Genomic DNA, 23,138 nt, shown 5'->3' on the forward strand with positions numbered 1-23,138 from the left:
GAGTATCGACATCTTGAGCATGAGCTTGGTAGCCAAGGCCAAATGAAATCTTTGACTTGAAGGGGTTTCAATGTGCCTTGTTCATGGAGGCCTAACCTTTTACCTTAATAATTCATGTTTTGACAAATCCCTTTTCAATAGGATGCTTATTATTTTGGAAACAAGATGCAAGTCCATTTTGAGGCGAATAGGATGTGGAAGGAATTGTAAGTTCTTGGAGGAAACCATAGTGGATAAAGAAGGAGGAACCAAGTTGATATGTATGGGATTCATGGATAGCCTTGAATAGGGGTGATGAGATCTTGTGGAGAATTAGGATCATGTGGGGGATTATGATCCCGAGGAGGATTAGGAGGAATATTGGGTTCTTGAGATGGATTAGGATAATGAAATGGAGATCAGAGGATACTTTGATGTTGACTTGGGAGGGGATCATGAAGAAGATGAGGGGGAATCTCTTGAGCTTGATTAGGGAGGGGATCACGAGGGGGATTAGGAGGAATAATTGGATCTTAAGATGGAAAGGGATCATTGGCTAGAGTGGATGATAGACTTGGATTTTGAGATGGAGAGGTATTGTAATGCCCCGTCAGGAACCCTAAAGGAAAACATCATAATCTATGCAACTAAGGGTGAAATAATTTTTTTTTTTAAAATGCATGAATTAAACCTTAGTACATCTAATAACATAGCGAGAGTTTAACACCTGAATTTCCTAAGGGTTACCAACGAATATTACCTCGTAAATTAAATATTTAAGATAAAATTTCCGCAATGAAAGAATCTAAATTTCTTCAAGCAATCATATATTATATACATCAGAAATCAGTAATTGAAGTAGCATATCTTACAATATTTCTTGCTTTCAATATTCAAAAATACATGTTTTCAAAAAGAAATTACATCATGAGCTAAAATGATACAAAATGAAAGTTACATATAGTTTCTTTTCAAAACCTCTAGTATCTAACTGAAAGATGGATAGGAACAAGAGTCGGTACATGAATCATGATCCAAGAATATCAGCGAAGTCCTTCCTCGCCCGAAGATACGTACCAGAACATCTGATGGGAAGTGACACTACCACCCGACCATGTGATTCCGAAAAGGAACCACCCCACCGTGCTGGAGATAGTAGATAACCCTCAAGCAAGCAAAATGAAACAAGAACGAAAGGACTACAAGACTCCACTTACATTCATGTGACCCAACTCACAAAACACTAGTGACTCTAAGGAGAAAGTGTCATCTCATGTCTTAGGGTGGATACCATGGTACAACCTCCATAGGTCCCGGCCCCCACCTGGGTTATCCTGGTAACCTCTCTCGAACCTCCGATTCCAACTAAGACTCATGCGGACCTTACCAATCCTCTCATGAAGACAAGGTGGTAAGTTTGCCATTCCAGGCCTTCTCGCTACATTATGAGCCCTATACTAGCACCCACCTATGTGCGAGGCACATTATTTTATTTAACTTTTATTCTACCCTTCCCTAGTCATTTATTAGGTTTTCACTTTCTTAATCAACTTCCAACGGGTTATCCTGTCACCACTTCGGGCACAGCCCCCACTCGAAAGCCACTCTCTCTCTCTTAGGACACTACAGGTTAGTTCTATCTACAGAACTCTATGGCGACACAGACAACCATTCCCAATCTTGACCTACCTCAAATGAAAGATACAAAATGACTAACCTAAAGTTTGGCCATTACGAACAACTCATAGTGACTCACTCCCTTAAGGTTATACATCTAAATATACTAACCAAGACACAACACAAGACAAATTGACAACATGACTTAATGTACTTAGTTGCGACCACCATATAAAACAAGATAATCTTATGTACCAATACCTATCACAAAATTAACTTGCAAAACGTAAACATGTTGTCAAGACACAAAGAACAATATGGTTGGTAAAACACATAATTTTACACTTAATGACAAGTTTAAGAGTTCTGTTACTCTTGTTAACATCTATAGGTATGCTACCTTAATAATTTCCATTTATACAAATAAACGAAGATTAAAATAGAAATATTCATTTCATCAAGGAAATCTTACAATATAACGTAATACATTTCTTCATAGAAAGATGCCTTTATTTTTATTTATTTATCTTTTTAACACAAGAGTGTTACATCATTCTTCCGAAAAATACGGAGAAGTACACTCGTCAAACTCTACATGATCTAAAGGAGTATATCCTTCAGATTTGCTTTCACTTCGGGGAAAGTACCCCACAGACTCATTATCACTCAAGGGGGTATACCCCTCCGACGAGTCAGAACTTATAACTATTGGCTTTTCAGGCGAGCACTCTGACTTGGGTTCTTTTCCTTTTTCAGTGGTAGCTTCTTTGGTTGGGCTCTGAATAGGACCTTTTTCTATTTCTTTGCTCCCTTCTGGAGCTGGGTTCTCTTTAGCAGGGTTGTCATCCACAACGGGCTTGACAGGAGTCAAAGAATCTTTCTTGACTTTTAGGTAGTGAGCATAACCCGCTACTGATTTGCGAGCTGTCTGTTTGGCTCATACCATCTCTGTAACGTATCAATAGTAAACTATTACTTCCCAAACTCTCCTGGAGCTATGTCAAATAAATCTTAATATCTAGGCGTTGAACACAATCATACCTTTCTTCCATATAATAATAAGTGTGAAATTTGAACTTAAACACTATTCCACTTCTTTAGTCCTAATGTAATCACAACTTCTACTATATGATTTTATTTAATAATCCCTAACGTATAACTAAACATAACCATAACTATTTCATAAGCAAGACAATAACATGATATATAACTGAGATTGTAAATAATAACGATTATAAACTAAGAAATTCCTGACCTATCTGAAGTGTTGATCAATATGCAAGACCTTGATGCCCGCTTGCTGATAAATATACCTTGCTTGCGATCCTTTTCACCAATGCTTCCAGCTCTATCAAAGAACAGGCAAACAACTCTCTCTTGATTCTATCAACCACTATCCTTTTTAGACATCTCTCACTTGATACTATAAAAACAAACACTATCCTCTCTAACTCTACTCTCCTCTCTATGATCCTTCATCCTTCCTTGGATGTCACAAAAGCCTTTCTCCTTTTCCTCTCTACCCACACCCCTTTTTATACTAAAAAAAAACATCCATCGCTCCCTTAAATCTGGGCTTAGTGATAGCTATCAACTGAAACTCTTTTACTGCTAACTCTTCTACTTCCTCCAATTACCAAAACTACTCTTATGGACGTAATAAACGTAACATTTACCAATGACATACAAAAATTGGAACACTGGACATGCAAACTGAGCAAGCATCAAGCGACTTTTATAAAGATCAAACAATTAAATATGAAGACCAAACCAATTGACAGAATGACTTACTGAAGGCACTCACCCGAGTGTAACTGACTAAAAATAGGGTCAACTACTATCTCCTTCACTTCCATCAGAAAATATAAGGCACGCTCAGACCTGTGTAGCCAGGTGGAGATGATACCCCGTACCTACCCGGTACTTGTACCTGCAACATCCTGCATCACCGACCACACATGCATATATACATATATAGAATTTCAACATACACACCGATGAAAGAGATTCACGACGTTCCCTGTCTCATCGAGATGAGTGAAGGAAAATCGTCCCCATGCATCCCATACACTCGCAGACACACAACACACAGTGCATAGATGAAGTAAAGCGTCAGTACATAGCAATGAACCATATAATGCCATAAAACATAAATACATAAATACTGCAAATAGATCATATGTCTCATAATCAGATAAAACATGAAACAATGTTATACAATTCTAAATAACCAATGATAATGTATCCACTGAGAATAATAAGAACAAAGTATCAGTTCAAACGAGTAAGGGTACTACATTCTCCCCCCCAAGACTAGGCTTACTCCTGGAAGCCTAAAACAAATATGAATATAACTCTCTCATCTTCACTGCATCTTCCCAAGTTGCCGAGGTCTCATCATTTGGGTCCCATAGGACCCTTACTTGGTTGATGGTGTGACCCCTGAGGATCAAATCCCGATGCTGAAGAATGCGCACGGGTCCCATGGAAAGCTGCCCGTCCTCGACCTGCAAAGAGTTCCAATCAAGAACATGTGTCACATCAGGGTGATAAGGTCGAAGAACTGAAACATGAAAGACATCGTGGATGCGGGATAGACTCGGTGGCAAGGCAAGGCGGTAAGCAACAGGACCTATCCTCTCAAGAATCTCAAAAGGGCCAACAAACCGAGGTGCCAACTTAGAACCCTTCCCATAACGGATCAGACTCTTCCATGGACACACTCTCAGAAACACACGGTCGCCAATAGAAAATTGACGATCTGTCCTATGAGCATCTGCATACTTCTTCTGCCTATCCTGTGCAGCTACCAAATGCTCTCGAATTCGCCCCACCTGTTGCTCCATCTCTCGAAGAATATCCAGACCTATAAGCACCCTATCCTCTAACTGATCCCAACTCAAAGGAGTACGGCAAGGACGACCATATAATGCCTGAAAGGGGGACATACCTATGGAGCTATGATATCCATTGTTATATGCAAACTCTACAAGGTAGATATAATCCTCCCAACGCGACTGCTGGTCCATAACATACATGCGAAGCATGTCCTCCAAAACCTGATTCACTCTCTCTGTCTGACCATCCGTCTCTGGGTGATAGGCTGAACTAAAGTTCAATTGAGTTCCCAAAGCATGCTGAAGTGAGGTCCACAAAGCTGAGGTAAAGACAGGATCTCTATCAGAGATGATCCACCTTGGAACCCCATGCAGTCTCACTACTTCTTCCAAGAAGACTCGTGCCACCACTGCTGCTGTATAGGAAGCTCGAATAGGAACAAAATGAGCAATCTTAGTCAACCTATCAACTATGACCATGATGGCATCATGCCGACGCGAAGAGACAGGCAACCCAACAATGAAATCCATGGAAATGATATCCCATTTCCAATCCAGTATCAAATTAGGTTGAAGAAGCCTTGCCGGGTGTTGATGCTCTGCCTTTACCCGCTGACATTCTAAACACTTTGACATGAAATCAGCAATGTCACGTTTCATACCTTCCCAATGATAAATTTGTCTGAGATCTGCGTGCATCTTCTTGACACCTGGATGTGCCGAATAAGGTGCATGATGGGCCTCAGTCATGATCAGGATGCGAAGACCCTCTAAAGAAGGTACATAGATCTTCCCATGGTGACGAAGAAGTCCATCTGCCTCAAGATTATATCCAGAATATCTTCCCTCTAAAGGCCTTTCGGACTGTATCATGGTTCTAACATCTTGATACCAAGTATCCTGAGGGAGAACTCTGAGAATCCTCTCTCTCAAGTCAACTCCAAGGGACAATACTGAAACTTCATGCCGCCTACGACTCAAAGCATCTGCCACCACGTTCTCTGTCCCCTGAATGTATCAAACATCAAAATCATATTCGCAGAGAAATTCCATCCATCTCCATTGTCGAGCATTCAAATTTGGTTGTGTGAAAATATACTGTAGACTACGGTGATCACTATGAAGTCCAAAACGACACCCTAACAGAAAATGTCACCATCTAACCAAGGCATGAACTACAGCTGCCAACTCCAAATCGTGAACTGGGTAGTTCAACTCGTGGTTCTTGAGTTTGCGAGACTCCTAAGCAACCACTCATCCATCTTGCATAAGCACTGCACCTATACCTTCCAAAGAGGCATCTGTGCATACTACAAAATCTCTAGATGGATCTGGAACTGCCAAAATCGGAGCACTGACAAGGAGTTCCTTCAAGGTACGAAAAGCTGACTCACATTGTTCTGACCAAACAAACTTCTTCCCTTTTCGTTGTAGAGAAGTGATCGGGTGACCTATCCGGGAAAAGCCTTGAACAAATCGACGGTAGTATCCGACCAAACCCATAAAACTTCGAACTTTAGAAACGTTGGTTGGCACTGGCCAATCAACAATGGCTTGGATTTTTGAAGGATCCACAGATACACCTTCCCCTGAAACTATATGACCAAGATAGTTTACCTCTGATTGAAAAAAATCACACTTTGCCAAATTAGCATAAAGTTGGTTTTCCCTCAAGCACTGCATTACCTGTCGTAAGTCACCTTCATGTTCTTCCATAGTTCTAGAATAAATTAATATGTCATCTAAGAACACAAGGACAAAATGATCAAGGTAGGTGCGAAAAACCCCATTCATGAGGCTCATGAAAACTGAAGGTGCATTCGTCAACCCAAATGGTACTACTGTGAACTCATAGTGACCATAACGAGTGCGAAATGCTGTCTTATGAATATCTGCATCCTGGATACGCAACTGGTGATATCCAGATTTCAGGTCAATCTTAGAGAATATCTTGGCTCCCTTTACTTGATCAAAAAGATCATCAATACGAGGCAAAGGATATCGATTCTGGATGGTTACCTTATTCAGCTGTCGGTAATCAATGCATAACCGAAGAGAACCATCCTTTTTCTTAACAAAGATAACAGGTGCACCCCAAGGAGAAACACTAGGACGAATAAATCCCTTGGCTAACAACTCTTCTAGTTGTAACTTCAATTCACTTAACTCCTGAGTGGTCATCCGATATGGAGCTCTCGAAATAGGTTCTGCACCAGGAACCAAATCAATGTGAAAATCTATGTCTCTCTTTGGAGGCATACTAGGAATATCTAATGGAAATACATCAACATACTCTTGAAGAATAGGGTGACTATCAAGAGCGATTTCTTGACTCTTTAACTCATCCATGTCCTCAAGAGTAACTGCAAAAAGCTGACACCCTCTACGCATGCACCACTTAAGTTGCATAGCAAAGATCATACGTAAGGATATTGGTCTCTGAACTCCAACAATTTTCACTTCCTTGCCAAGGTCATCTAAACACTCCACTGTCTTCTTGCGACAATCTACGTGAGCATTATGAGAAGATAGCCAATCCATTCCCAACACAACTCCATAAGAACCCAAAGGAATGACTCGAAGGTCAACTGAAGTAACTATGGTTCCTAGATTCAACTCACAACTGGGAATAAAGGCATCTACAGAAACACGGACACCTGTTGCCAACTCTACTTGCCACCTATTCATCTCCTTAGCAGACGTGAGTCCACACCGCTCCACAATAGATGAAGAAATGAAAGAATCTGAAGCTCCAGAATCAAAAAGTACAAAGATAGGGATACCACGCAACATACCTGCTGCTTCTATAACTGTACCTTGATGATCAGCTTGGCGGTTATCCACCGCTGCGAACACTCTGTGAGATGTGCCCGCATCTCCCACTGTAGGCTCTGATGCTGCCAGCCATTGACTACCTGTGTTGTGGAAACGCTGAGGACACTGCGCAGCTCTGTGACCATACTGCCCATAAGAGAAGCAAGCTCCTCTATTACTTATTGGACCACTGGATTGTTGATAATTTCCCTGGCTAGGAGCATGAGATGCACTTTGCGAAGATTCCCTTGTAGGGCCCTGTCTGCCCCTCTGCCAATTTCTATTTTTCTTAAATTGAGCATTGCCACCCTTCTGGCTCTGGAACTGTTTCGATTTTGACGGTTTCTGTTGCTGTGGTCCACCCTTAGCAGGTCCTTGAGGAGTTCTAAATGGTGCAGCTGACTGAAACTGATTACCACGAGCTCTATTTCCATCGGAAGGAGCACTCCCTATCTGCACACCTGTTTGCCCACCAAGAGCATGGCTAAGGTTTAGCTCTACCAATCGGGCCTTTGCCACAGCTATCTCCACTGAGGTTGGCTCGAACACCCTAACACCTCCACTAATGCGATCATTCAAGCCCCTCAAGAAATGTTGTACGAGCATAGCCTCATTATTACCAATTCCAACATACTGCTTAAGCTCATAGAATCTATGCTCATATTGGTCTACCGTCATACCATACTGTCGTAGTGCATGGAACTCATCTGCCCGAGTCTGTTTCCACTGGGGTGAGAGAAACCGTGCCCTGAATCTTTCTAGAAACAACTCCCATGTCACAGTGTTAATGCACACACCGATCATTTCCTCCTCCAGTCTCCACCAGATTGATGCGAAGTTTTTGAGACGCATAATAGCACATCTTGCCTTGGTGTTGCTACTATATGGGAACATAGCAAAACACCTATCCAGACCGATAAGCCAAGTCTCTGCCTCTAGACCAGTGCCCATACCATTAAAGAAAGGAGGATTGGACCTCATCAAGTCCTTTATGTGACCCAAAGAAACTGGATCTTCATTGTTTGCAATCCCTATCCTTCTTGGTGATCTTTCCCTCTCTCTCTCTTCTGGCATTGGCTGAACAACCTCAGGCCTAGGGCCTAACCTAGCAAGAACCTCCTGAAACATTTGTCTCAGCTCTTCCCTTTCGGGAACCTGTTCTTCTGCACGAGGTAAGTCCTGATGAACAGACTGTTCTGGCTCTGCACTAACATGAGTAGGTGGTGGTGAAGGATTATGATGATCAGAATCATGGCCTCGTCCTCCACCTCTTCCTCTACCTCTGCCTCTATTGCAACCACCCATATGGCCACCTCCCCTAGCTCTCCTAGCCATGACCGAGTACTACAAAAGAGAAAAGATGCAAATTTATAACAAGGATAAACAAGGAAAACACAAATGTTAGGACCTAAATAAAAATCAAGTTGAATAGGCACACTACAAACCCAGAGTACCCAATGTTGAAGGGGCATTACATTTGGTATCAGAGCTTAAGTTTAATGTAATGCCCCGTCAGTAACCCTTAGGAAATTCAGGTGTTAAACTCCCGCTATGTTATTAGATGTACTAAGGTTTAATTCATGCATTTAAAAAAAAAAAATTATTCTAGCATTCTTTGGAACAAGGTCTTGCAATGTTTGGGGTTATGGGGATTGTGTGCTAGAGGAGGATATGGACTGTTCAACTTGGGTGGGTGGAGGAATGGGGGATTCATGAAGCTTAGAGGATCGAGGTTTGTCATGTTTTGGAGGCCATGGAGGTGGATGTATTACATGGGAAGGTTGTGCAACTTTATTTGGAGGTGTGGATTTTGTCTCCTTTGCTAATAATCCTTGGGAAATTTTATGAAAAATGGACCTGGAGGATGTGGATAGTGTGAATTTTGATGGAGTGATTTGTGATTTGTGAGGATTAGAACTATATGGAGGTATATGATTAGATGAGAGATTAAGATTAAGGCTTGGGGGATTAAGTGAAGGATTAGGATTATGAGAGAGATTTGGATTAGGTAGAGGATTATGATTAGATGGAAGATTAGGATTGTAGTACAAGGAAATTGGATTATGGATGGAGGTGATGGAGGGGTTATAAAAATATGAGGATTGGGATGTGGACAAAGGAGAAATGGAGGTATAGATGCTGGAAGGGAGGGATATGTGGGTGAGGGATAAAATATAGATATGGATGAGGAATAAGATAGATTTCCCTTGTCAAAGGTAGCAAAAGGATAAGAATTGGGAGATAGCTTGGGATTGGATATAATTGGTTGAGGTGGAATGGATCGAGATATGGTATATGGACTGGAGGTAATGGGATTGACTTGGTAAATGGGTTGGGGTGGGAGACATGAATAGGCGGAAATTGGATAAATTTGAGATGTGGATGAGTTGGATTGGTATGATTGATAGGTTGGTTGGGTTGGAGGTATGGTTTGAGGAATGGTGTTTGACATAGATCCTTGAACTTCCATAACCATTTTTGCAATCCAGACCATGATGTTTGGATGTGGGTATTGGAGTTAGATTAGATAAGATATTGGATGATGATTGGAATTGGGAATTGATGAGATTTGGAAGGTGAGGTTTTGAGATGATTTTAGATGGGGTTTAGGTTAGAAGAATGTAATAATGGAGGAAAGTTTGGTCGAGATATTTTAATTGTTTTTGGAGGATAAAGGAGGCTTGAAAGATGAAGGATGAATTTTCTTATTTAACGAGGATTGGGAATTGGAGGTTTGGTTGAGATAAGTGAATGACTATTGGGTGATTTATTTTGGATGAAGACCTAGATGGATTGGATTAGGATTTGGTTTGAATGGGATTATATTGACAAGGGGATTGAATTAAGATGATGATGAATGATGGGGACTAAGAATGGAAATGGATAGGAGATGATTAGGAAAAAGATGCATGATGGGGATTGTATTAAGAGAAGTGGATTTCAATGTGGATTATGGAGGTTGATTAGGATAAGAATTAGGAATAGATTAAGAAAATTGATGAGGATTAGATTCCTAATGGATGGACTAGGGGTAATCATGATAGGAGGAATTATTAGGATCATTAGGAAGATGGTTAGGAGATGATGATTGGGATAAAGTGATTATTAGAATTGGATGGGTAATTAGGATGATTAAGGAGGTGATTAGGATGATTAAGGAGGTGGTTAGGCTTAGAGAATTATGATGGTGATTATGATGAGAGGTATGATCAGGACGTGGTTCATAGGCAAAATATTTGACTTGGAGTTGATGTGGAAAGTTTGACTTGGAGGACACCTAGACTTAAACAAATATTTTTTTTGATTTTTCAAATGTTTTCATTTTTTTTTTAGATTTTAAATGAAAAGACATGGTGAAATTCCGCCAAAAAAAATCACATTCTTCACTTGGATGAGTGTGTCCCCTTTTGGTTTCAAGTGGGGAAGGTATTCTAAACATTCAAACACATCAACAAGCCTACTCATGTGGGATTATAAATCCTTGTATGCACAAGACACCGAGAAAAGATAGCCAAAAAAGTTTTAGCTAGGCTTTACAAGCTCAACTAAGGGGTTAACTCTAAATATACAAGGTACATGAGGCCCAAGTTCGTAGATGAAAGAGAATAATGTCAAACAACTGAGAGGAGACAATAACCCAATCTCCACCTTCAATTTCCAAAGGTATAAACTTCTTTGGGGCTTAGTCAAGATAGATAAGATTCTATTTCGAAAAGAGGTGTCTTTTGATTCACCCCTCGCTCTTTATACTCTATTGGAACATGGGAGTTGAGGTCGTCCCTTAGGGTGATAGAATCCCCAAGAAAACCTCCTAAAAAAATAAAATAAGGACACTTATTTCTAGTACACTCAAGTTCACCTTAAGGCGTGATAAGGGAGCATATGTAATTGGATCTTGGCTTAAAAAATAGTTGTTTGTTTTAGATCACAATCCAAATATGAGAGGTTAATTTTAAGCCTAATTTTAAAATAAGAGGAAAAAATGCCAAAGATATTGTCTAAGGTAAAAAAATAATTGTGAAAATGGATTCCTTATATCTTTCTATTAAATTAAAAAAGAAAAAAAAATTTCTCGAAAATAATTTTGTATGCTAAATTTATGTGTGTTTTAATATTGCAAAGAAGGGTTGAATTTGAGCACATAAAAATGAGTATTGGAGAAAAATTTGGAAAAATCATTTTCACCACCCCCGGTCATCTTTCCAATGCATTTTGAAAATAAAAAATCCGACTTGTTTTGCAAAAGTTACACCCCTTTTAGTAAAACTACCTATTTTAATAGGGTGTGCATAGAAGGAAAGGGGCTTGATTAAGCCCCTAAATGCTAAAATTTTAGCCCCTAGGTGACCAAGTGTTTCATAGGCTTGTGACCATAGATTGGGTGTTTAGAAGCTTAGCCCCTAGTCTTCCATATGACTAGGGGTTGACCTGCAAAAAAAATTAAAAAACTAAAGAATTCAATATAAAAAATTAAAACAAGATTTAATAGTTTTTTTTTCTTATTTTAAAAGCGTAAAAGGAATGTCAATTCCGCACACTATAGAATATGTGAAAGTAGCATATTTAAGAATGACAACATTTTATAATTAGCCATGATTTTTAACAAATTGAAACCAAATATGTTTTAAATGAAAAAAAAAAGCAGGAACCAAGATAAGATAACATGTGCATAATCAACTGTCGCCGAAGACATAGATTTAGGCACAATAATTTTATTTTATTTTTATGGAGGTCCAGACCTATGAGCACGACATCCCAGCAAGGGCATGAAGCCCGCGAGCTGCCAACCCAACGATGGCCTTCAAGAAGTATTTTTTGCCACCCGATACGTGGGCACGAGCCAATAGGCTGAACCTCTTCGGCTAAGAGCCAAGGACTAAGGGGTATCCATTTCGCCAAATTCGCCCGGGGCACGATCCCCACCTCATCCCTTATGATGTCAAAGCCTTGCACTCAGCAAGACTTGATCCCTAGTGGGCTCATTTGGAGCCATTCAACTTCACCAGTAGACCAAGGGCCCATTGATTAGGCACAATAATTTTAATTTATTTTTTTAAAGAAACTTGACATAGCTTATAAATATTTTTCAATGATTTAAAAAAAACAACAACATGTAATGCCATGGTTTTCAATGATAATACCATAATTTTAAACTTGTGGTATATACACATGGGTTGAAAACCCTATGCATATATGTCAATCACCCATACAAACAATGTATGTATACTCACATATGTGATATACACATAAAATAAATGTATAAAACAATATACATTGTTAAATACGTTCTTAAAAAGAAAAACCTCTTTAGATACTCCCTGTGTATATGTTCACGTGATATGTATGTATTTTTTTATGAAATCCTATATTCATTGTGCATATATCCAGTGACCTGCAAATTTAAAGGAACTTACAAATGTATTAGAAAATATGTCATATTGTATGGGCTCATGGATTTTCGTACAATGGGGTCTTGGGATCCCTAAAAAAATTTTTGTAAAATTTGATAGTAACAAAAATATGACAAATTATTTATCAAAAGTTGTCTCTCAGTCTTATTAAACACAATTGTGGGGTTATTTTTGTGATTTTGAAAGTTGTCCTCCAATATCCCCTCAAAAAAGACTTTTAACCTGCAAAATTAGACTCCCAAAAACTCAAAATAACACACGTTAGTAGTATCGATACACGTCAAGTTCACCAAAACAAATGCATGCAAATTTAATAAGTGAAATATTCATATAAACTTAGCCTATTCAAACAAACACATGCAAAACTCAAAATGATAAGTAAGTTGATATGTTGATTGGTTGGATGTGGTTGCTCATTTCTCCAATAGCAAGATGGTGTGATCAGAGTGATTGAGTGATGAAATGGGCAACTTAAGGATAACATATGAAGAGAATTTGAAAATGAGAGAGGAGGCCTCAATTTATAGTTTTTTCATTAGTAAAATCAATGGCTAAGATTCAATATCAAATGGAGGGTCAGGATTGAATGAGAGTATGGTCCTAGATTTGGAAGCGTAGCCTTCTTACATGTGTCACAAGGAGAAGTGAGGTGTAATGGCTAAGTGTGCTCACACATGTGTGAGCACACATGGGGAATCTCGTGAAAGAGACATGTCTATGGTCCATGTGTAAGAGATAGGTTGACTTATGAAAGTGACATGTGTAGAAGGTAGGGGGATTGTGAAAGTGACATGTCAATGACATGAGTAAGAGGTAGGGTGGCCATGAGGCGACCTTTCATGCTCACACATGTGAGCAAGATGAGGGTAGGGACACTTGTCACATGATGGCAAGTTTAGATATTGATCCATGTAAATGGATTCAAGGGCTAGGATTAAGTGGTTAGCAATTGAGGTGAGGTAGAATTTAATAATAGGGAAAATGGTAATGGGGTTTAATTAACTTAAATTAATTAATTAATTGGTTTGGTAGGAGTATTTGTAGGATAAGGTTAGGCATAATCAAATAAATGTAAACTTATTTAATTAAGGGTGATGGCTAAAGATAAAAGATCAATTAAATAAATAATAATATTTATTTAATTGGCTAGAATGTGATAAGGTCAAGTATGGTCAGGTATGGATGAATTTAGGCATCTAAACTCCTTCCTTGAACTCCACCTCTGTAGAAGATAAAAGAAAGAGATATGATAAAAAGGCAGCATTGACCCCCTTGCAACAAAAATATGGAGGGGGCAACAACAATCCCCTTGCAGTGACATCCAACCATTCTTGCCCAAACCATCTCCACCTAAATAGGAGAAGTCACCACCTCTATAGGAAAGGCGATAAAAGAAGATAGTTGAACATGAAACCAACCCTAAACTATCCCTACCTAAAAAGTCTCCACCTCCATAGCAGAGCTCTCCACCTCAATAGGAGAAACAAGAAGACAAGCTAGGGTACTAGCTGTAACAACCAAAAATTGAGAAAGGAAGGTGAAAGACCATAGGAGCAACCACTAAATCGAAATATATCACAATAGTTTTTAATAGTAAACAATGAAGGAAACATACTAATTCAATAAACATTGCTCTTCTCCTTCTTGTTAGTTGTGTGGGATGACCCTTAGAACCATAGCATAATACCCGTAGAATGATAGCACAATAATTCAAAGATCATGGTTGGTCATTATGGGAGATTGAGGTTGATTTTTATTCAGAGATTTTGGTAAATGATCGAGATTGAAAGTTCAACAAAAAGATCAACGATGGAGGATTGTTGAGACAAGTTGATTGAGAGATGATCACTCATGCGACTAAGATTAATTGGCAAGTTAACTCATTTGAATAAATTAGTTAGTGCATAGATGAGTTAGTCAAAAATAGTGATTTTGATAAAGTTGGATTGACTAACTAGTTAGACAAAGGTGGTTGATGAGCTAGAGGACACAAGTAACTAGTGAAACCGAGAGTCAGTGGTAGCTAGAGAGAAGAGGATAATTAGTCAGTTTAGACATGTGTCGAAGGAGGATAAATGAAATTATCATTCATTTAATTTAATTTGGAGAGAATAGAAAATTGATATGTGAGAGAAATTAAATTAATTAAATTAAGAAATTTCTTTAATTGAGAGGACATAATTAGTTAATTAATTTGAAACAATTATTTAATTATGGGAAGATAATATAAATTGATTTGATTAAAAAATAAAGATTATGTAATTAAAGAGAATGAAGGGGATTCATTAAACAATAAAATTATTTAATTAATATAAGAGGAAAATTAGTTAATTAAATAATTTGAAATAATTATTTAATTATGGGAATATAATTTTGATTAAACAATAAAGATTATTTAATTAAACTGACTGAAGGGGATTAATTAAACAATAATATTATTTAATTAATATACGGGGAAAATTAGTTAATTAAGTAATTTAATTATGAAGTCAGGGAGAAATTTGAATTTTGAATTTGAAGTGGAGGAATGATGTTAAATTAATTAAATAATTAAAATTATTTAATTAATAAAGAAGAAGAATTAGTAAAATTAGAATTTACAGGGTCGAGACAATTTTAGGTGTCTACACTAGCGACATAGACTCTCAACTAAAAATCAAAAGATAGTTTGATCTTTGAAGTTGAGTTTCATTCACTCTTTGAATTATTTTTTCCTCTATTAGTCTCTCCTCTTTCCATATATAAAATCCACTCTCTCAAGTTCATAAGGGAGAAATTTCTTTTGCATACTCAAGCTTTGAGTCATTTCGAAGAAGCTTTCTCCCCTATGATAGGAGGATTAGGTTTCCTTTGTAGATTTTTGTGAGAATATATATCCCCACTTGTCAAAATTTTGTCACCTTTAGATGATTGCATACCTTACTATAAACCCTAATCCAAAATCATCATATATAGACTCTCCCCTTGCTTATATTTATATAGCACATTAAATTAATTTTATCTTGCTCACTGATTGCACCATTTGGTTTCCATCAAGCGGACTATCCCAAGTATGGAAAAGGAGAAGATTTTATAAAAAAATATGGATCATATAACGACACACTTAAAAGTTTTGCACAAGAAACCTCAAATATTCTTCTAGGTAGTCATTTATTTTGAAAGGGCAATCTCTTTATGCAAAATTTGGGTTTGTTAGTAGTTAGATTGCACACTATTATCTAATAATTGTAATATTATAATATTATTTTGTTATTTTAGTTTAGATCTACTATTGTTTTCTAATTTAAATTAGAGTTGGATCACTTTCTTTAATTTCCTTGCAAATATGGGTTCATTTGAAAAGATTTATTAAAAATAAAATAAATAATAGTATAGATTGAATTTGAAAATCTATATAGGAGTTGTTATTTGCATGTAGCTAATTAATTCACAATTAAAATTAGGAAAAAGTAGATCTAAAATCCCTTTGCATACATTTTAATTTCTAAGTGTAGTTATAATCATTAAAACATTTATAAAAGTAAAATTGAAAGATAAAATCTGTAAAAACCATCAAAAGGCATTCAATGAAAAATTAACTCAACTAAACTTTTCAAAACTCATCCGTGTTCAACTTTCCCATATCTCACTTATATTGTTATTTCAAATATATCCAAGGATTAAGGAAAATTAGATAAATCTATATTTGGATGAAATTCAAGAAAACATGCCCCTTTTAGGCACATTCAAGAAGAGAACAAACAAGGGAAAATAAGCAAAGAGTCTCACATAAGAGAGAGTATCTTCTAGACAAATCTCATTAAACTTATTAACACCATATTCAAAATAATAATACTACAACAAGACATAAGAAAGCATGCAAACATACCAACTATCCAACACCCAACCACACAAATCAAGATATAATGATTTGATGTATTCATCTATCCTTATGAAATGAATGAAACTACTGATTTGATTCATATCAACAATGATATTATCACTCTTTTGACTCCCCATGTTCAAGAAGAGGGTAGTCAATTTATCTTCCTATTACTTGATTGGCTATTTCCATGAGAGTAAGAGTAGTTGGATTTTGCCCATTAACCAAACACGTGCACTAAAATGTGTTGTTATTTTTAGGGTGTGTAGATTTACAATATCATGCATTTTAGTGAAATTGATGTACATAAAAAATACTTCTAAAAAATATTTTCTCATTTCCATATTTTTTCCTTTTGTTATTGTCATTCCATTTATTCTATTATGCCTATGGTACCTCCAAAATATGTTCGCATAGGCAACATAGTAGGGATAGGGTATCCTTTTTGAATTTAAACCTCCATCATTTGTAGATATAACTTTGAAACTCCCTTGGAAAAATATTTCAAATAAGCATGTGAAGACACCAACTCAAATGGAGGGCAATAGAAATTACACAATTATACCACTTCCAATGACTCAATTTAAAGCTAAGATACTATTCTTGAATCAAACCTAAATCTAACTAGGACATGAAGGATCATTATTTGGTAAAAAATTCACCAAGTCCATCCCATGAAAATATATAGAGACATTGTCACCCAAATCAACAAAAAAGTGATAAACTCAAACAAGACTTAATTCAGGATCCTAAGAAACTCAAGAAGGCCTTGACATGGCCTTTCAAGATGAAAAGATACAATAAAATAATAAATACTAAAAATATTTTCTAAAGAAAGAACCAATGACACTACTCAAACCTCGCATTGAATAAGACACATCTCTTGATAAAGGAACATAAAAATTATGAGAAACTACTCTTAAAGAACTTAAATCGACTTAGGTGAAAAAAATCAACCCTTAAGGAGTCTTTGTATCTCAAAATTCATAAACCCTTTTCAAGTACATAACTTGAATACCTTAATGAGTCTTTGTATCTCAAAATTCATCTTTTCAAGTTACAATTTCCTCTCCCTAAAATTTCAAAATTCAAAGGAGTAAGAAGTCATAACTCTAATATGAGGGCTTATAAATGGTAGTGTGGTTTTTCCTTCCTTCAGATAGTGTGGTAGTGTTTTTTTTTTATCAAAATTGGAAGGCATCATTCTAGATTGGTATTATTATCTCCCAGAGGCATCAATCCATTCATTTTGACAACTTATTAGTGAGTTTTTCACTACCTTTGACATGAAAAAAATAGTAAAATAATAATCCTAACCATCAAGAAAAAGGCCAACAATTCAACATGACACGCTTTATCACATGATGGACAAAATTTATCTATTATTAACATGTGCACCAAACATAGATCATAGGGAATTATATGATCTCTTCTTAAAAGCCCTAAACAAGGATATAAGGGAGGAGGTTCAAAATTCCCTACAAAATATATGGAGAGGCCCTTAAAAGTGTCTTAAGAATAAATGAATTCACTATTGATAATGGAATAAAGAAATCTAGTACCAAAGAAAGGTTGGTCACACACAAAAATAATAACCCTTCTACACCTACAATACTAAAGAAAAATAATTGTAGAATAACCACCGATGGAGTTACAAACATATTGCCACCCAAGAAAAATAATGATTATGTTTGTGACAAAAGCTACACAAATTTCCTAACAATTCACAATTGGTAATAACCCTACCAAAAAGCTCTAGAGTATTTCCTTAAAAAGTATTGCACATTCCATAAAGTTATGTAGAAACTACCAATGAATCAACATAAATATCCTATAATGCTAAAGTAATTTATTCATGGGCATATTATTTCTCTTTCTAAAAAAACTCAAACTATAAACACTGGGGACTTGTAGCTCCTAAAAATTCAAACTTAATGATCTACCAAGATCCTTTCATAGTGCACCAATAAGGGAATATTTCTAATAGAGAAACAAAAAATGACATAATCCCTTCTTTGGGACCAAATGGTTCAATAGAATTCAACATTAAGGGTAAAACAAAAATGTTTGGCCTAATATTTTTGATGCAAAATAAAACTCTTGGGAGGAGCTTATGATCCCACAAATAAACACGCGATTTCATCAATTTATCCTATGCTAGTTTTGTTCATTACATGCAACTTGGTTGATAAGACATTCACAAGGACATATTTCATTAACCTTTTGATAAAATCCCCCTCCAATTAAGTAGCTTTCTTAGAGGCAATAGAGCTCAAGTACTTAAACACTATAACCTGACCTCCAAAAGAACAAATCAATCAAAAGGATCTCAGAACATAATTCCACCCAACTTAGAGTTATTTGATTGTAGGTTTGTCTTTGATCTAAAATAGATTCCCATGGATGTCAAAATATCAAGTTAAGGTGATCCTACTTTGCACCTACAACTATGGGTCTATGGTACATGCATAAAATGAATGCTTTCTAATTATAGGGATATAGTAAACATACTTAATTTTTCATGTAGAAACAATGGCATATGGGTACATGAACATTAAAACATGTAGGGATATATTTTACATTTATGACAATCTTAAGGTAGAAATGATTGGAAATTGTACAATCCTAATTCTTTTGGGAACAAGATGATGTCCACAACCTTCTATGTAATTATTAAGGAGATGTAGTACAACCTACTTCTAAGAAGGTTTGTATCCACGATATGAAGATAGTTCCTTCCATGTTATTCCAAGAAATCCATTTACTAAATGGGAAAAATATTATATCGCTAAGGGAGATCTAGAAACCTTTAGCATGAAAAAAATTAAGATGTGGCAAAGAAAAACATAAAATACTAATAGATCATGAAATAGGTGCTAGTATAATCACTATACTTCAGCCAAACCTTAAATTTATTAAAATATAGAAAGGTATATTAGATGTAAAATTAAGTATCCATGGTTGTGATAAAATCTAAGGAGTTTGTTGAGCACCAAGATATTGGTTGTACCTTTAAAGCTCATTTATGAATAGAATATAAGTATACAAATATATTACTCATTTATTGGTTATAATTTTAGAATATTAGCGGTTTGTAAGGAATTTTATATGGATTAATTGATTCATATTCAAGGAAATATGGAGTCGTCACACATTTCTATCTCTTTGACTTGATAATAACATTTTTGGTGGTTTGAGATTTAGATATATTTTTCATACAACGATAAAACCAATGGATATGGATTAAGCTATTGCAATCCTACTTAATAATCCTTTTATGAAGATTATATTGCTAATTGTCATTTATGAAATATTTGTAGTACTCCTTGAATACTAACTAATACAAATAAGAAACTTGAAGTTGCAAATAAGCATGAAGATAATTGTAATAGTTAGCTATTATTCTCAAAGAAACATGATAACATAAAGGGGATAATTATATAAATAAACATTCATTCATATAAAATAATTATAAACATGTGTCAACAAATTTACCAAACAACATGAAACCACTCTATTTTTTAAAGTATGGCCTACAATGCAAAGCCTTATTCCCTCACTAAATTCTAAAATCTTTTCAATACAAATATTTATTCCTTTTATAGAAGGAGATACATAGACAGTCCCCAAAAATGGGAAACACTTTTCATCTTAGAACTAAAAGATGAACTTGCCAATGAACTATTTAGAAGTGAACATGTGAAATCCTCTTGAGAAGTTTACCAATTCTTCCAATTTGTTAAAAGAATAAGTCATATATGAATTAAAATCCAAATTCCCATGTCAGAGGAGAGATTGCATAAGGGATGACTTGATGATGTAGAAAAAGGTGAAAATGATCACACAAGTTGTTGGAATTATTGGTGGTGGTGACATGGAAGAATAAGATGGGAGTTTTAAATGGAGGATACTAAGTGGTTTCTCTAATAGTTGTTGTAGGGAAACCCTTCACCATTTTACTCACCTTGTCAACTAGTACTCGTAAGGTTATATGTACATCCAACAACAGCTAGAAAGATAGCATGAGAAATTAGAGGTTGGCAAGACTGCACTAGCAATAATACAATAGAAAATATGGATTAATTACCTATTGTAGGGAATAATGGGAAAGTGGCCTGCTACTTTCCAAATGATATATGTCCTCCACCATAATTATTGGAAGATGGTTGATGGAAAATTTCCCAACTATTATCCATAATAACTCACTTTCACACAAAATGTTCATACCCTTTGAATGAGTTCAAGGTCTCTTAAACATAAAAATTCATCCTTACAAAAATATTTACTCTAAACCACAACCTGAGAGAAATTTCTCAAACAACTTCAACTAACATTCTTAACAACAATATACTAACCCTCTAAGAGTAAGATTGGGTTGAAAACGAAGGATGGTGGATAGACCTTGGCAGAGTTTCAGATGCCATGAGGGTTTCAACTACAGTGGCGGGCTCAATGGAAAATGGCCTAGGAACAGGAAAGGGAATTGTGGCTACTTCAGAGACACCCACCCAGAACTCAGAAATCAGTCTTGGCCATGGAAGGGTCCAGAGACTGTGCAACAAAGGAGGATGACAGCAGGAGGAAATAAACGAAATGACAGGGTTTGGAGCAACACCAGTTTCAGAGGGTATGAGGCTCTGAACAACCGACATAAGGTGGATTTCAAGATGATGCAGGAGAAATTTTGGAAGCTGAAGCCTTTGAGGGAAGCTGTGAAAGTTTTAGAGGTATGCCCAAACTCAATCTACAATAGAGTCTTGAATATTGAAATTTCTAATGATGAATGGTGTGAAAATACCAGGTTTGTTAATGAACACGCTCTCTTCCTGAAATGGGGGGCTCATGGCCGTCTTTGTCAAAAATCAGGGCATGGTGTGATTCTATTTGGGGGGAGGGTGTAGAACTGAGAACAATAAAAAATGGTTTTTTCCTAGTTATATACTCGTCTAGTATGGATAGGGATTGGATTCTTGACAATGGACCTTTCTTTATGGATGGAAAAGGTTTCAATATTATCAAATGGAAGCCAAATTTCAACCCAAATGCAGAAACCATCAATAGGGTTCCATTATGGATTAAATTTCCAGGGTTGCCTCATGAATACAAGAACACAAAAACCCTAAGGAGAATAGGGGAAAACCTAGGAATTTTCAGAAAAGATGAGGAATTTATAGAACCTACTCATTTCAATATGGTCTTGTGGATATGCATTGATTAGGATCTAGCACATCACTTACCAGACACAATAGAAATCAAAATTGGTTCAGGGATCTGGATGCAGAAGGTGGTCCTTGAAGAAAGGATGGAATCATGCTCAGACTGTGATTCCTTTGCTCATGCTAAAGGAGATTGCAAAATCGGAGACAAAGGAAAGTCTAAAGTTAATGATGGTTTGGCGGAGGATATAATCAAACTATCAGAATCCAAGGATTGGGAACATCAATGGGAAGCCTTGGATTGGGATGTCCTTCAGTAATTCAGGAAGGGATATGTTACTGAACTGAACACAATATTCTTTTTTTGTTCTAGGAAAGGGCTTATTAACAATCTATTTGCATCAGAATCATCTACAATGCAATTGAACCCCCTATCAATCATAGATGGATCAGATTCTTTGTTTAGAGAGATCCAAAACCAAGGAAGTGGTCCTCAAATGCAGAGTAATGTGAAGGGTGCAGTGGTGAACAACTAGGTCCCTGATACTGGTTTAAGTGCTTCGAATATAACCCCAATGGGGAAACACAAGCGAAATGTTGACCATCTTGAAAATGAAGGCAACTTGTCCTCACAAGAAACTCAAGCTATCACCATAGCAGATGAGGAAGAGACAATAGTCCCAGAGACTTAGGTGGAGGACATGCCTAGAGAAAATAATGAGGTGCCTCAAGAACAGACACACTTACAAGACGACAAGCTTTCTTCTCCACCTCTAACAGTTGATCAGATAGTGGAGGAAATGGTCTTTAAGGACATTCAAATCTCTCCCATCTGAAACCTAGATGCATCCTTTGAAGGGGTGAAAGATAGTGGAGGTGACCTAGTTTTTCAGACTCAGAGGGAGATCTATCTGATAATCCGGAGGGAGAGGATGATATAGGGATTCTTGCTCTAGGAGGGGTTTTAGACAAGAGAAATCTGGAAATGACTTTGGCTCAAAATGCTAAAGTAAAGATAGGTGAAAGTAAGAAAAGAGGACCTAAATCCAACAGAGTTAGACTTGACATTGAAGGTAGTGCTACGGGCCAAAGCAAACTCAGACTTAGATCGGGAAGGGACATGGTCTCTTCCCAGAAGCAATGAGGTTCCTTTCGTGGAATGTCAGGGGCTGCAATGCCCCTGACAAGGTTAGACTGATTAAGAGATGCCTTGATTAGTTTCGCCCAGATCTCATTTGCTTATAGGAAACCAAAATTAAGTCTGAACATTTTGATACCTTTTATAGTAGATTTAAAAAATGGAAACATGTCTCAGTTGAAGCTCAAGGAGCCTCAGGTAGTTTATCCATTTTATGGAATGAGTCTTTAGTGGAAGTCAACAGAATAAGCCAGGGAAACTAGTGGCAATGGGTGCGAATTTTCTTGAAGCAACTTTAGCTGCAATTGTTTTTAATCAATGTTT

The sequence above is a fragment of the Cryptomeria japonica genome, chromosome 4, assembly GCF_030272615.1.
Source record: "Cryptomeria japonica chromosome 4, Sugi_1.0, whole genome shotgun sequence".
Taxonomy (NCBI): Eukaryota; Viridiplantae; Streptophyta; class Pinopsida; order Cupressales; family Cupressaceae; genus Cryptomeria; species Cryptomeria japonica.